This window comes from Piliocolobus tephrosceles, chromosome 5 (assembly GCF_002776525.5).
Source record: "Piliocolobus tephrosceles isolate RC106 chromosome 5, ASM277652v3, whole genome shotgun sequence".
NCBI lineage: Eukaryota > Metazoa > Chordata > Mammalia > Primates > Cercopithecidae > Piliocolobus > Piliocolobus tephrosceles.
The window spans coordinates 132,416,892-132,433,868 of record NC_045438.1 but is presented as its reverse complement, the minus strand read 5'-3'; positions in this window follow the sequence as shown (position 1 = coordinate 132,433,868).

Below are 16,977 nucleotides of genomic sequence, written 5' to 3'. Positions count from 1 at the left end.
TGGTAATTTGTTACAGCACCCCAGCAAAATAACACTCTCTCTCTCACACCCAGCCACTCAGCAGACTGGGTCTCCAGGTCCTGAAGCCCCTACCCAGCTCGCTCAGGATCGTGGTTGAGCTGCCTGTCAACCGGAGTGTCCCCCTTCCTGCTGGAGGGCAGGGGCCCTCAGGAGCACTGACTTTGATCGTCCTGACTGTCTCTCAGAAGGGGTGGGTGCCAGGCAGGTGGCAGAGCCTGAAGATCTTCCATCCTGTCACTCTCAAAAGTGTTCCCTTTGTGGCCCTAAAAAATAAGCAAATAAAATGATGTAAAATAATTAATCTTGAAGTAAAAAATGTAAAACCAATGCCAAGGCTGATCCCTAAAGCACCTCCTTGCCCTTTTTCCTATCCTTGGTGACTTTTGTTCTTAGTTAGCTCTGACCTTCAAGTTCAGGGTGAGACCAGGTTTCCACGCACAGAGGTTGCCCACAAGGTAAAACTTGAGGGCCAGGCCCTCTGAGCTCAACAAACTGCAATTCCCAGGAAGTATGATCCGATGGCGGGATCTCAGGCACTAGGCCCAGGCAGGAAGGGGCTGTATTTCAGGGAAGGAGCCATATTTCAGGGAAGGGGCGGGCCCTTGCATTAGCAGGTGACAGTCCTCTCAGTTGATAAGAACACCCCATTAACCAGAAAATGGGCTGTCCAAGACAGACTTTAGTCTTATCAAAACAGGAGCAGACAGCCTGTCGAAACAGCTTGCTGGGAGCCAGGCTGTTGTACTGCAACAATTAGTACATGCCTGTGTCTCATTTACAACACCAGAGGCTCCACACTTTAGCAAAGGCCACTGAGGGTTTTGTTACCGTGGTTGTTGTTTGCCACTTTCCTGCCTAGGAATACCCACTGTTTAGAAAAAAAGCTCTTCCAGGATATTTTTTCTACGCACATAGCATCATATTATTCCTCTTTTTTTTCTTTTAATACAGGGTCTCACTCTGTTGCCCAGACTGGAGTGCAGTGGCATGATCACACCTCATGCAGCCTCAACCTCCCCTCACCTCAGCCTCTCAAGTAGCTGGGGCTATAGGCAAGCACCACCACACCAAGACAATTTTTTTTTTTTTTTTTTTTTGAGACGGAGCCTTGCTCTGTTGCCCAGGCTGGAGTACAGTGGCACGATCTCGGCTCATTGCAACCTTCACCTCCTGGGTTCAAGCGGTCCTCCTGCCTCAGCCTCCTGAGTAGCTGGGACTACAGGCATGTATACCACCATGCCCAGATAATTTCTTGTATTTTAGTAGAGACAGGGTCTCACCCTATTGGCCATGATGGTATCGATCTCTTGACCTTGTGATCTGCCTGCCTCGGCCTCCCAAAGTGCTGGGATTACAGGCGTGAGCCACTGTGCCCAGCCACTAATTTTTTAAATTTTTGGTAGAGATAGGTTTTGCCATGTTGCCCAGGCTGGTTTTGAACTCCTGAGCTCAAGTGATCCACTCACCTCCCCTTCCCAAAGTGCTGGGATTACAGGTGCGAGCTACTGGCCTGGCCTCTTTGTTGTTAGTGGTGGTGTATTTGTTCCAGTGGTGGTGGCAGTTCCCAAAAAATATTATCCTAAGGGAGCTTTTGGTCACAGAGTGGGGAAGACTCCCTTCTCTCTTCCAAGTCCTAAATAATTTCTTTTTTAAAACTTAGTGAGGGAAGGGGTTCAGAACTCCAAGAGACCATCACTTCTCAGGAAGGGGGGTTTCCACACAAGGGGACATTAGGAATATTGCATTTCACCCACAGGAACTTCTCAACCTTCCACTGATGACTTTTCTCTTTGAAACCTTGCAAAGTTGGAGTGGAACTTGCAGCCCCTATTCCCTCTCCAGCTTAGGCAGACAGGGATAGGGTAAGGGGACAAGGAGGTGAACCCAAATCAGCTTGTCCCCAGCAAGATCACTCACTGCCTCTCTCCCCAAGGCAATGCTCCTCCCTTTTGTAATCCCAAGACAGTTGACAACACATCCAAGTCCATTTTTTTTTTCACTTGGGGCACTTGAAAGGTAAGTAAAATTCTCATGACATATGGAAGAGACACAGACTAGAGAATATCCCATAATTTTAGTCTAATTCCTTGAAATAATTTATAGAAATTATCTTATATAACAAAAGCAACTATGCCTTGCTGTGCCGTGTTCTCTGAATCATCATTCATTTTACCAGCTCCACGTGTTCACAGACAGGGCAGCATCACCACTTGGCAGATGGCCCAGGAGCCCCAGCCTTGCACCTGCAGGGGCATCACGTGTCCTTCCCCATCAGTTCTTGCAGATCTTCTCTTTATGTGAGCTGTAGGGTTTTCCACTGTATTTACTTACCCAAACCCCATTGCTAGACCTTTGGATTTTCCCCATGTTTTGTAAGAATAACCAATGCTCCAGAGAACATCTCTATAAATATACGTCTGCACGTATGTGAGAAGTTTTGTGAAAGTTGTATTCTCAGAAACAGGATGTCTGGGTCACAAGGGAGACACACTTACAACCTGGGTAGGCCCTGCTGAATTCCCTTCCAATAGTGCATGCCTCCTTCCACCACCAGCTGTGTCAATGAGTGTGGCTGCTTCTTCACCCTCACACTCACTGTGGACATTGTGGAGCCTGTTCATTGCTGTCCATCAGATGAGCCACTCTTGTCTTAATTAGCCTTCCTTTCTTTCCTTTCTCTTTCCTTTCCTTTCTTTCCTTCCTTCCTTCTTTCCTTCTCTCCTTCTTTCTTTCTTTTCATTATTATTACTATTATTTTGGTAGAGGCAGGGTCTTACTATGTTACCCAGGCTGGTCTCCAACCCCTGGGCTCAAGCAATCCTCCTGTCTTGGCTTCCCAAAGTGCTGGGATTACAGGCGTGAGCCACCGGGCCGGACGTGGTTTGCCTTTCTTTCACAGTGAAGTTAAGCATCTTCTCAAATGCTTCTTGGCCTCTGAGTTTGTTCCTGAGCAGCAGATTCTTTATTGGGGAAAAAAAAATCCGCTTACAAATTCTATTGCTTCCTCCTGGAAGTGCTCATTATAACCAAGAGAATACGTGGAAGCTCTGTCTTCCTGTGGCACACAGACCCTTCTCACCTCACAGGGGAAAGGAAACTGTTGGTGTCAGCACCCACCAAATGCCACATGCCAGGAGCCGATTCCAGGACTGCTCCACAGGAAGCCACTTCTCCAGCTTTTGAGGGCACCCGTGTTCACAGACAGAACTTCAGAGGTCAACTTACAGACGCCACAGACAGGAGGAAGTCACTTCACACTGCAAATATAGTTTTTATACAGACAGAAATAAAAGGATTGTCAGTTATCTCAAGTAAGTACTGAACCAAAGTACATGTTAAAATCTTGACGTAAGGTCCTGGTGGGTTGGCTTGGACCACACTATTAAAGGCCCTTTTTCTCCCTCAGAGGCGGGAAAACTGAAAAGTAAACCCCCCTGGCCCCTTAGCAGCTGGAGTTTCTGATGTGAATTAGGATCTGACAATTCGATGCCCTGGCCCGGGTTACCTCTCAAGGGCCCCAAGGGGAAAAAAAAAAAAACTGGACCTGGATGTGTGGTCAACCGTCTTGGGATTCCTCACCCAGGAAGTGAGGTGAGGGCATTTTCCTGCGGATCCCATGCTGCTGAACAAGCAAAGTCAAGGAGAAGCTGCGCATTCCAGCAAGGCTCGCGTGCTGATACGCCTCCATGCACGGCGAGGTTCCCGCCGGCCGCATCACCGCTGCGGTGCTGAGGTTCCGGCTCATCCCAGGAGCCCCACCTGGAACCCGCTCCTCCTCTTCCAGTGACTTTGTAAACCCCTGATGCCTTTCCCGCTAAAATTAGCTGCTGTGGTTTCCTCCAGCTGAACGGTGACTGATACAGCTCACAAATATGCTTTATCTTGACGGAGGCAGCCATGCAAGATAAGAGAAAGAAAAGTCTAGACAAAGGGCAACACGGGCATGAATCACGCTTATTACGGTTTTCCTAATAGCACTTTAATTAGATATCTCGTCCCTTTAGACAATGTGAAAACTAAGCAGAGGCACAAAGAATGAAATAAAAATCATCTGTTATTCCACAAGAATCAAATATTGATGAGAAGAAAACAGCCAGCCCCACTGAGATGCTGGGCCTAGCAGGCCAGCTGCTGTTCATCCGAACGCAGACTCACCAGCTCAGCTGAGGACAGCCTGGGCTAATCTGGGTTCACACTTGATATCTGATGTGAGACTGCAGAGGAGCTCCCAGCTCCTTTCCGAGAGTGAGGGGAAAAGTTGTGGCAACAAAACGCGATGGTAATGACTTATCTCATTTTTCTCCTGGCAGAAAACTTGAATACCAGAGCGTCCAGTTCTAACCCACAGACCTGGCAGCCAAGTGGGAGGCTGAGTGTCTGTACTTTTTCTGCCTCCAGTCACCCGCCCTAAACCCTTACTGACCACCCACCATGCCTGGAGAGGACCTTCCGTATCCCTCTAGCACATGCTAGAACCTGAAATCTATTTGTACTTATTTAAACTGGGCTTATTCTTTCCACCTTCAGTCCAAGGTCAAAGTTGCCTTCCAGAGACTTCTTTCCTTCTTTTTTCCAGAGGAAAAAAATGATAAAACTACCTATCATTTACTGAATATTCAAAGCTACCAAGAAGTTAACCCTCATAAGAACTTCACAAAGTAGGAGTTATTCTCATGTTACAATTGTGAGGTTCAGAGAGATTGAGTCCACTTTCCAACATTTCACAGTTCGTGAGACATGGAAGCAGGATTCAGACCCACAACCATCAGGTTCAAAACCTGGGTTCTTAATCCTCATGCTACATCCCACTTTGCCAGGCCTACGAAAGTGCCCCTGATTTGCTGCCCTCTTTGGGGAAGCTGCCACTCTATGCAGAGCCTCTGCTCATAAATTTGTTTTTTGTTTTTTTAATAATAACTCCATTGGGATCTCATTCACATGCCATAAAGTTCACTCTCTTTTTTCACTCTGTCACACAGGCTGAAGTGCAGTGGCATGATCTTGGCTCCCTGAAACCTCTGCCTCCTGTGTTCAAGCAATTCCGTGCCTCAGCCTCCTGAGATAGCTTTAATTGGAAGCATGTGCCACCACACCCAGCTAATTTTTGTGATTTTAGGAGAAATGGGGTTTTGTCATGTTGGTCAGGCTGGTTTCGAACTCCTGGCTTCTAGCAATCCACCTGCCTCGGCCTCCCAAAGTGCTGAGATTACAGGCGTGAGCTACCACGCCTGGCTAAAATTCACTCTTTAAAAGTGTACAATTCTGTGGGTTTTAGTATATTCACAGAGATGTGCATTAATCACCACCACTGCCCACTTCCACAGCATTTTCATACCCCTGGAAAGAAATCCCATACCCATTACCAGTCCCTTCCCAGGCCCTCTCACCCCCAACCCCAGTCAACCATTAATCTCCCATCTGGCTGGGTGGATTTGCCTCTCTGGACATTTCATATAAATGGAATCATACAAACACATGTTGTGACTGGCTCCTTACACTCAACACTATTTCTTCAAGGTTCACCCGTGTTACAGCATGTGTTAGACCTTTATTCCTTTTTCATGACTGCATAATGTTCCATTGTGTGGATAGATCACATTTTGTTTATCCATTCAGCAGTTAATGGACATTTGGGTTGTTTTCATTTTGGCAACTACAAATAATGCTACTGTGAACATTTGTGTACAAGTTTTTATGTGGACATATGTTTTTAATTCTCTCAGGTATATAGTTAGAAGCAGGATTGCTGGGTCATATGGTAACTCTATTTTAGCTTTTTGAGAAATTGTTAAGCTGTTTTCCACAGCAGCTGCATCATTTTATGTTCTTACCAGTAATGTATGAGGGTTCTAACTTCTCCACATCCTCTCCAACACTTGTTAATGTCCATCTTTTCTTTTTAAAAAAAAAAAAATTATAGCTCTGCTGTTGCCAGAAAAAGAGTCCCAATCCAGACCCCAAGAGAGGATTGTTGGGTCTCGCACAGGAAGGAATTCAAGGCAAGTTATAAATTACAGAGAGAGGATAGTTTATTGAAAGCTATTCAGTTACAGAATAGGGCATCCTCAGAAAGCAAGAGGAGGAACATGCCATCTCTGTCTTAAACTCTTCTCATACAGGAGTCTCATCTATGTAAAAGCTAAGATAAATTATGTCTATGTGCGGGTGGGCTGACAGCATGATAAAATTTAGTACTTTGTTGATTTAAAGAAAGTTATCCTTGGCATTTTAGTGCATAAGTACATCAAAGCATGACTATAGTCATCTTAAAAGCATATCTTGTTAAGGATAGTGGGACATCTGGACTTTTTGTTATTGTAGGAGTGTGTCCTTGCAGGTATTTTTAAGGTGTTTCCTCAACGGTAAACATCTTAGGACCATGAGTCATGACTAGCAAGGAACGTGCCTTGGTACTTTTAAGATGGAGTTGATTTTAAAATGATGTCACTGTGGCTCTCCTATGCTTCTGTTTCCCTAACAATCTTAGTGAGCGAGAAGTAGTATCTCCTGGTAGTTTGTTCTTCATTTCCCTAATGATTAATGATTATTGTGGTTTGGCTGTGTCCCCCCGAACCCCCGCCAATTCTCATCTGGAATTGTAGCTCCCACAATTCTCACATGTTGTGGGAGGGACCCAGTGGGAGGTAATTGAATTGTGGGGGCAGGTCTCTCCCATGCTGTTCTCATGATTGTGAATAAGTCTCACGAGACCATATAATTTTATAAAAAGGAGTTTCCCTGCACAAGCTCTCTCTCCCCTGCCACCACGTAGGTTGTGACTTGCTCCTCCTTGTGTTCTGCCATGATTGTGAGGCCTCCCCAGCCATGTGGAACTGTGACTCAATTAAACCTCTTTTCTTTATAAATTACCCAGTCTTGGGTATGTCTTTATTAGCAGTGTGAAAACGGACTAATACAACGATGTTAGCATTTCTTCATGTGCTTGTTGGTTATTTGTGTATCTTCTTGGGAAAAATCTCTATTCATGTTCTTTGCCCAATTTGGGGCTATCTGTCTTTTTATTATTGAGTTGTAGGAACTCTTTATCAGTCCTGGATACAATTCTCTTATCAGATATATAATTTGGAGATATTTTCTCCATCCTGTGGGGTTTTTTTGTTTTTGTTTTTTTTGCTTTCTTGATGGTGTCTTATGAAGCACAAAGGCTTTTAATTTTGATGGAGTTCAATTTATCTATTTTTTTGTTTTATTACTTTTTCTTTTTTTTTTTTTTTTTTTTTTTTTTGAGACGGAGTCCCGCTCTGTCACCCAGGCTGGAATGCAGTGGCCAGATCTCAGCTCACTGCAAGCTCTGCCTCCCGGGTTTACGCATTCTCCTGCCTCAGCCTCCCGAGTAGCTGGGACTACAGGTGCCCGCCACCTCACCCGGCTAGTTTTTTGTATTTTTTAGTAGAGACGGGGTTTCACTGTGTTAGCCAGCACGGTCTTGATCTCCTGACCTCGTGATTCACCTGTGTCAGCCTTATTACTTATTATTTTGCTGTTATATTTAAGAAGTGATGGCCTAATCCAAAGTCATATTTACTCCTATGTTTTATTCTAGGAGTTTTACAGTTTTAGCTCTTACGTTTATATCTTTGACATATTTTGAGTTAATTTTTGGATATGGTGTAAGGTAAGGGAACAACTTTACTCTTTTGCATGTGGACACCCATTGTCCCAACACGATTTGTCGAAAAAATTGTTCTTAATCTATATCCTTATGCCAGTACCAATCTGTTTTGAGTACTATAGCTTTGTAGCAAGTTTCAAAATCAGGAAATGTGGGTCCTCCAACTTTGTTTTTCTTTTCAAGACTGTTTTGGCTATTTGGGGTCACTGGCAATTCCATATGAATATGAAGATCAGCTTGTCCATTTCTGCAAAAAAAAAAAAAAGCAGTTGGAATTTTGATAGGGATTGCATTGAATATGTAGACCAATTTAGGGAATATTGCCATCTTAACAACCCAACAACATGTTATATCTGTCCATTTATTTAGATTGACTTTAATTTATTTCAATAATACTTTGTAGGTTTCAGAGTAGATGTCTTGTGCTTTAAGTTTATTCATGTTTTATTCTTTTGATGGTATTGGAAATAGAATCATTTTGAATTTCATTTTCAGGTTGTTCATTGTCATAGATAGAAATACAATTGACTTTTGTAGGTTAGTCTTGTATTCTGCAAACTTATTGAACTCATTAATTAGTTCTCATAGTTTTTTTTTTTTTATTCCTGAGGATTTTTATACACAGTATCATGCTATCTATGAACAGAGATAGTTTTACTTCTTCCTTTCCAACCTAGATGCTTTTTATTTCTTTTTCTTGCCTCATTGCTCTTACTAGAACCTTGCAATATTAGGAGAAAAGCATCTAGTCATTCACCATTAAGTACGATGGTAGCTGTGGGGTTTTCATAGATGGTCTTGATCAGGTTGAGGAAGTTAATTTCTAGTCTTGGTTTGTTGAATATTTTTTATGATAAGACACTTGGATTTTGTCAAATGCTTTTTCTGTATCTCTTAAGATGATCATGTGGGCTTTGTCTTTAATTTTATTAGTGTGGTATATTACACTGATGTCCATAGACTTTTTTTTTTAGACAGAGTCTCACGTGGTCATCCAGGCTAGAGTGCAGTGGCATGATCTTAGATTACTCCAACTCCGCCTCTTGGGTTCAAGTGATTCTCCTGCCTCAGCCTCCCAAGTATCTGGGATTACAGGCATGCGCCATCATGCCCGGCTAACTTTTGTATTTTTTGGTAGAGACGGGGTTTCACCATGCTGGCCAGGCTGGTCTCGAACTCCTGGCCTCAAGTGATCCGCCCACCTCTGCCTCCCAAAGTGCTGGGATTACAGGTGTGAGCCACCGCACCCAGCCCACAGGCTCTTAAAGTATGGATTTGAGAGAAAACTAGAATCATATCCAAATGTCAGGACTTTAATCCCTGCAGGAGGAGATGGTACACATGGCATTGTCAATTGATCCTGGGAATATGTGACACCACTCAGTTTAATATCCTGAGCTCCAGTGCAGTCATTCGCTCTGATTCATCCCAGAACAAAGGACGTCTTAAAAACCTCTCGTTACAGGAACTCTCCTCCTAAGACAGAGGCAAGTGGTAGGACTGGCAGTGAACTTAAAGGGTATCAAACAATCCCTCGACTAAAAATTGTACCTCCTCAAGAAATAGACCTTTCATAATTGTGCAAGACAGAAACCACAATTCAAACCAACATAAGTGAAAAGGAGGTATATTCGAAAGCCATTGGGATTGTCAAAGAATTGAGGCAATTACAGCTATAAAAATATTACATGTGGCTGGGCACAGTGGCTCATGCCCGTAATCCCTTCTCTTTGGGAAGCCAAGGCAGGTGGATTGCTTTGAGCTCAAGAGTTTGAGACCAGCCTAGGCAACATAGTGAAACTCCATCTCATTACAAAAATTAGGCAGGCGTAGTGGCACACACCTGTGGTCCCAGCTACTCAGGAGGCTGAGGCCTGAAAATGGCTTGAATCCAGGAGGCAGAGGTTGCAATGAGCAATGATGGCACGATTGCACTCTAGCCTGGGTAAAAGAGTGAGACCCTGTCTCAAAACAACAACAACAAAAAAAAAAAACCCACAAACAAGCACACGTATCCCAAACATATATACAACAATTATATCAATTTTTGAGAAGAATTGAAGAAAGATCTGCAGGGATCACGACAGCTCCAAGAGTCCCAAGTTTAGAAGTGGAGACCAGACCCTCCAGGGACTTCTTCTCACCTTTCTGCCTCTCTGGTGTCCCCTCATGGCAGAAGACACAGCTACCACTAGCTTGGGGTAAATTCCCAGTCAGATACAGAAAGAGAAATCCCAGGGAAGGACCCTGATTGGCCTATCCTGATCATGCACCACCATCTGGACCAGTTGCTGTGGCAACAAAAATGGGCTTCTCTTAATGGCCCAGCCTGGGCTACAGGGCCCTCTCCAATTGCTAGGGGCAGGACACTGTGATGGAGTAGGAAAAGAGTTGCTCCCAGAGACAAACGTATTACCAGGAGAATGGTAGATGGAATGATGGGCTGGTACCTGCATTACTTCACTGCCAGTCTCTCCTAAGGAGTAAGGCATTGTCCTGTGAAGATGCATGTTTCAAGTAGAGATACACTATGAAGGGAAATTTGAGGGATGCCATCACCACCCATGAACACATCATCACAGGTTAATTCATCAAAGTACTATCCATAACGCAGAGAAGCAGCTGTAAAGGACTGGAAGCCAGCATGGAGTTTTGATGGGAAGTTGGGAGAAGATATATGGCAGACAGTGCATTACAAATTATCTCTTTTTTTTGGATCCACAAGGAGAAACCTATGTTTGAATCTACATGTAGGAAGCCAGGTATCTCAGGAAAATCAAGATACCATTTGCCACTGAGGGAGCTACTGAATGTCAGTTGAACAGATTTCAACTGAAAGCCTAAAAGGTCCAGGGGAAGGAGCAGTGACATAGCTTGGAAAGAATGGCTGCACGGAGAGGGCAGTGCACGGGAGCTGTGGCCTTAAGTAGGAGAACATAGCCAACCTATGGGAGCCAGCAGGGAGGGACTACAGAAATAGAATACCTTGGCAATCTCCAACCAGAGAGTTCCTTGACTAAGACCAACCAGGACTAAGACCACCGCCCGGTCCCACACTAACACAAAAAGAGGCTTTTGCACCACCTAGTGGACATGATTTTAAACTGCAGGCCTTGGCCAGGCGCGGTGGCTCAACCAGGAGCCAGAGGGCAGGAAGCCCATTGGTGCAATCCATACACGACAGTCTCCTGGCCACAGAGCAGGATGAGGAAGGGTGGAGAATGGTATAAATAAGGGGAAAAGTCACTAGAAAGGAGCAAGGAACATAGGTGGAATATCACAAGCCTGAGTTCTGACAACGAATATGGGCAGAAATGATGGGTGCCTCCCACAAGAAGACCTCCCCAGCCACGTGCGCTGGCTCACGCCTGTAATCCCAGCACTTTGGGAGGTCAAGGCAGGCAGATCACCTGAGATCAGAAGATCGAGACCAGTCTGGGCAACATGGCAAAACCCTGTCTCTACCAAAAATATAAAAAATTAGCCAGGTTTGGTGGCACACGCCTGTAATCCCAGCTACTCAGGAGGCTGAGGCACGAGAATCTCTTGAACCTGGTAGGTGGAGGTTGCAGTGAGCCAAAATTGTGCCACTGCACTCTAGCCCGGGTGACAGAGTGAGATTCTGTCTCAAAAACAAAAGCAAAAACAAACAAACAAAAAAACACCTCCCCAATCCTTCACCCTTTCTCTTCCCCACCTGCTGGCTGGGTGTCAACCCCCCACACAGAAGCCACATAAAGGGGACAGTACAGCCTCCATCAGCCTGGGTCTCCAGATGACTTCATGGAGAAGATCCCTCCCCACCCACCAACCAAACTTTAGGTGGCCAAGAAAACGAAAGTCTATCACATCAAGCCACTGAGATTTCAGTTGAGATGCTATGGCCAGCCTGACTCTAACTGATACAGTAGCTGCAGATGACTTAGGGCTGGCCTCCTTAGAAGGGAAGCTGGACTTTGGTCAGGACATGTCTTCCTCACTCAAAACCTGGGTGAATTTTTGTCTTGTCAGAAAGGCACTTCATCTTGCTCAAAATAAAGATGTGGTTGAGCTGCCAAGCTTTTGTTTCTGCTATTTCACTGGGGGCCTTCTGCTGCTGGCTCTAGTTCAGGTCTCCAGCTTTGTCATAGGCCCTTTTTCCTTTTGGTGGCCGATCAAGACCCAGCTTGGTAAATTACTCACTGGTCAATCAGGAAAAGAATAATGTTCTTATTGCAAATCACTTTAGAGTTTGCAGAGGGCTAGAGTTGGCATATTCTGTCCCTAAGGTTGGAGGGGTCCCTGGCTGAAAGCCCAGAATCCCAGACTCTCAACATCCCCCTGGTGTTCAGTTTCCTCATCCCTAAAACCCTAAAACCGGGTCAGTTCACTGACGCTTGTGGGGGTGGTGGAGAAGAAAGTGCCTTTGTTGGTGCTTTAGAAGCTCTCTAGAGATTTGCACGCCACATTCAGCCACCCACAATCAGCTGTCCCCTAAGAATCTGATATGTACTCCCCACCCCACACCACAGGTCAAGAACCTGAGCTTGTCACTGGCTGGAGCATATGACCATGTGACTGAGGGGAACTCTCTTCCTGCTCAGAATTGCTGGAATTTTAAGAGCCATATTTAGAACTCTGGGGCTTTCCAGCCAGAGCACTTTCAACAATACAGCATGCTTCCTTGAGTTGGGATGTTTAGATAGGCCGGATCTGGAGAGCTGAGGTCTATTCAGGAGACTTTATGATCTCAGTGGTCTTAGCTGATGGCTCCCCCAAAGGAAGAGGATGGGAGAGGGGAGCTCTAGGCCAAGGTGGTCTTCCCCTCCCAGCCTGTCTACATTATTCATATCCATTAAGATTGCATTGGATTGCACATAACAAACTAACAACAGTGTCCATCTTTCATGGTGTGACCTGCAGGTTAAATAGAAAGGGGATGGACAGGCCGGGCGCAGTGGCTCACATCTATAATCCCAGCACTTTGGGAGGCCGAGGCGGGCAGATCACCTGAGGTCGAGAGTTCAAGACCAGCCTGACCAACATGGAGAAACCCTGTCTCTACTAAAAATACAAAAATTAGCCAGGCGTGATGGTGCACACCTGTAATCCCAGCTCTCAGGAGGCCGAGGCAGGAGAACCACTTGAATCTGGGAGGCGGAGGTTGCAGTAAGCCAAGATCGCACCATTGCACTCCAGCCTGGGCAACAAGAGCGAAACTCAGTCTCAAAAAAAAAGAAAAGAAAAAAGAAAGAAAGGGGACAGACAGACTACAGGGGAGAAAATGACATAGATAAAGCTGACTTGTTCCTACTTACACATTTTTACATCTCCAACAGCTCAATTTAAATTTGGCCGCTCTCACTTGATTCTATTTTATTTTCCTTCACAGCACATATCACCACCTGCCATTACATTCTGTATTGATTTGTTTATTTATCTGTCCTGCTCACCACGATATTCCTGTTTCTAGACAGTGCTTAACCTACAGCAGGTGCTCGATGAATGTTAACTAAATGAATGCATTATTTCATTTGAAATTTCTCAACAACTCCATGTGCTAAGCAGGGCAAAGGATGTTGTCTTTCATTTTACAAAAGTGAAAAGTGAGGCCTAGAAGGATAGTGTAACTAAAGCCAGCAGAAAATTAAGGAACCTCAGTCCTTTTTTTTTTTTTCTTTTTCCTTTTGAGACGGAGTCTCACTCTAATGCCAGGCTGGAGTGCAGTGGTGTGATCTCAACTCACTGCCTCCACTTCCCGGGTTCAAGTGATTCTCCTGCCTCAGCCTCCCAAGTAGCTGGGACTACAGGCATGTGCCACCATGCTTAGCTAATTTTTGTATTTTTAGTACAGATGGAGTTTCACCATGTTGGACAGGATGGTCTCGATCTCTTGATCTCGTAATCTGCCTGCCTCGGCCTCCCAAAGTGCTGGGATTACAGGCGTGAGCCACTGCAGCCGGTCAGTCTTTTTGATTCCTAATCAGGTCTATATGGGTAGGGTGAGAGTACAGAGGCTTTGACACACCCCTAGCAGATGTCCCGGATCTGAAAGAGGCCTCATCTAGGCCCCTGCTGACAAACTACTCAAGGATAAAGTGATCATAAGAAGAGGAGATAAGAAGTTATTCCCAATAAAGAGACTGGGAAAATAGGAATTGCAGAAACCAGTGGCCTGTGGGTTAGGAGAGGAGGCTGACACTATCAATGGACAGTTGGCTTTTTGGTGCCCCTCAATTCCACCCCCACCCCTGCCACTTACTTTGTCCCCTGGAGGTGTGAGTTCCCCGTCACTGGAGGTGTTCAAGCAGGGCGTGGATGTCTACTTACAGAGCATGACTGAGCTGGAGAGTACACCTCCCCGTGAGAGAAGGCAGGCTTGCTGTCCATTGAACATGCAGGCAGCCACCGCCCGGCCCCCACACTAACACAAAAAGAGGCTTTTGCACCACCTAGTGGACATGGTTTTAAACTGCAGGCCTTGGCCAGGCGCGGTGGCTCAAGCTTGTAATTGGGAGGCCAAGACGGGCGGATCACGAGGTCAGGAGATCGAGACCATCCTGGCTAAAACGGTGAACCTCTGTCTCCACTAAAAAATACAAAAAACTAGCTGGGCGAGGTGGCGGGCGCCTGTAGTCCCAGTTAACTGGGAGGCTGAGGCAGGAGAATGGTGTAAACCCCGGAGGCGGAGCTTGCAGTGAGCTGAGATCCGGCCACTGCACTCCAGCTCGGGCGACAGAGCGAGACTCTGTCTCAAAAAATAAATAAATAAATAAATAAATAAACAAACAAACAAACAAACAAACTGCAGGCCTTTCCGTGGAGAGAAGCCCACAGCCCAGAATCCCATTTCCCGTGCAGTCTCCCTGACCCCTCAAGGATCGGAAGGCCCACAGCCCCGCTGTGATTCTAGACCTCCAAAAGGGAGGTTGGAAAAAGAGAGCAGAAACCTGTGATTCTCCGGAGGGAAACGCTCCCTGGTGCCTCTCAAGCTGAATTCACCGGCACCACTTTGTCCAGCACTGTCCCCAGTGGGTGCACTTCTCACGTCATCTCTCCCTGGGGACTGCAATGGTTTGCTCATCTGCTACCTCTGTTTCCCCTACTTCTGTGCAAACTTTCCAAGCCAGGGCCCTATTCCCCTTTGTTTACTCACCACCACTCCCCATCCCCGGTATATGAGCAATTAACTCACAAGAATTTTGGACTTTAAAAAATCACCGATCACGATTAAAATATTTCTCAGTTGCATACACTGGTTTCAGAACAACCTGCTTTAAACTCCTCACTCAGGTTCTGGGGTTGTCCCATTGGTGGCTTAGTTCCCACTGAGGTCCTTTGAGGGCCGAGGTCTCACTGAGGGAGCTTGCCAGCAGCGCAGGGCCCTGACACCAGCATTCAGCAGGCTCCCTCTGAGCCCACACCGCCCTCCCATTTACCACCAGATCTGGACATTTCTGCGGTACAGGCCCTTGCTCTGTAAAGGTCTGTGTTTTCTGTGTGTCTCTACAAACCTTTTGTGAGAACATTTGAGTAGAAAATGTGGATCACTAACATTGTGGGACCAGAGGAGGGAGCCAAGGAAGACTGTCACCCTGGGATCCTCTGGGACAAAGAGGATGGGTCCCTGGCATCAGCCCAGGCTTCCCGCAGTATGAGCCCAAGACCCAGCAGAGCCACCAGGATTAAATCAAGTGCTAGATCTGGAACTTTCCTATGAGGGAAAAAGCCTTTCTAGGCAAGAATACACCTAATAGAGAAGATGAAGACCAGAGCTCATGCTCATGGGTTCATGCTGTAAATGGCTCAACTGGACCAAGACAGTGACTTGTATCATTTGTTTCATTAATGAACTTTTTATTATACTTATTTTTCATTAATTCTTTATCAATTGTCTTTATTGTCAATTCTTTAATTGTAATGTAATCTGACAAAAAGAGAGCACTGGCTACTTTTTCAAACCATAAGAATGTATCTCCTGCTTTTTAAAATTCTTTGTTGGCCGCGCACAGTGGCTCACACCTGTAATCAACACTTGAAGAGGCTGAGGCAGGCGGATCACCTGAGGTCAGGAGTTCGAGACCAACCTGGCCAACACAGTGAAACCCTGTCTCTACTAAAAATACAAAAATTAGCTGGTGTGGTGGCAGGTGCCTGTAATCTCAGCTACTCAGGAGGCTGAGGCAGAAGAATTGCTTGAACCCGGGAGTCGGAGGTTGTGGTGAGCTGAGATTGCATCACTGCACTCCAGTCTGGGTGACAGAGCAAAACTCCACCTCAAAAAAAAAAAAAATTATTTGTGAGTAGTCCACTTTGACATATGTCATTTTCAATGACCTGCCACTTTTCAGGACTTTAATTGTATGAAAAATGGATATAAACGCAATGCCTCACCTGGTACCCGGTACATAGCAGGTATTCAATTAATGCTTGTAGAAGGAAGGCCTGAATGAACCCCTTTATTCCTGGCACCCAGAGGCCCATCCCCAGACCAGGGCCTGATCTCCCTGGGGAGATGGAGAAAAGGTGGCATGGCCCCAGGGCTGAGTGCAGAGTTCTGGAGTTGGGATCTCCGGCACAGCTTCACGCTTATTCTCCTAGTAGCCCACCCCTGGCCCTGATGGTCTCGGTGCTGGGTGAGATTCATCACCTGAGTTAAGTCCTTGTCCCTGGGAAATGTAGCTGTTGACATCCGTCAACCCACCAGCAGGCAAAACACCACTTATAACTGGAAGAAGTGATCTAGGAGTCCATCCTCCTGCTTCATCGTGGACCCAACCACAATGCCGAGATGAGGAAATGAGGTGACTTCAGGAGCCAGGAAGCTGGGCTGGGCCATGTGATCTTGGGCAAGTCACTTCTCTCTGGCCTCAGTTCCCTTCTCTGTAAAATGAGGGCCTGAATAAATTGATTTCGACAGTCCCTCCCGGGCCAGGTATGCAGCTCTGGGTTGAGGAGGTGAAAAGAGAGGCCGTGGTGCATGGGCTCATCCCAGAGCAAAGCCAAGGAGCTAGAACAGTCTCAGAGAGAAAGTGAAAGGGGCAAAGCATTTTCCCATGGATCCTTTTTCCAAAGCCACCTGCCTGCCCCCTGCTGGTGAGGACCACCGAGGGTTTCAGATGAGACTAAGCCTGGAGTTTCCCTGCTTGTGGGCTATCACAGCTTTGAGCCCCAAAATCCAAGAGTCCTTATCAAGAACTTCTCTGCAGTGACTCAAGGCCAGTGCAGGCTCCAGCAGAGACAGGGGGATTTCCTGACTGGCTGGGGGCAAGAGGCTGAGGTAGTTTCCTCCTTCTGAGAAAGAAGATGTGAATCCAGGGAGTTCTACTCTTGGTTAAATGAAA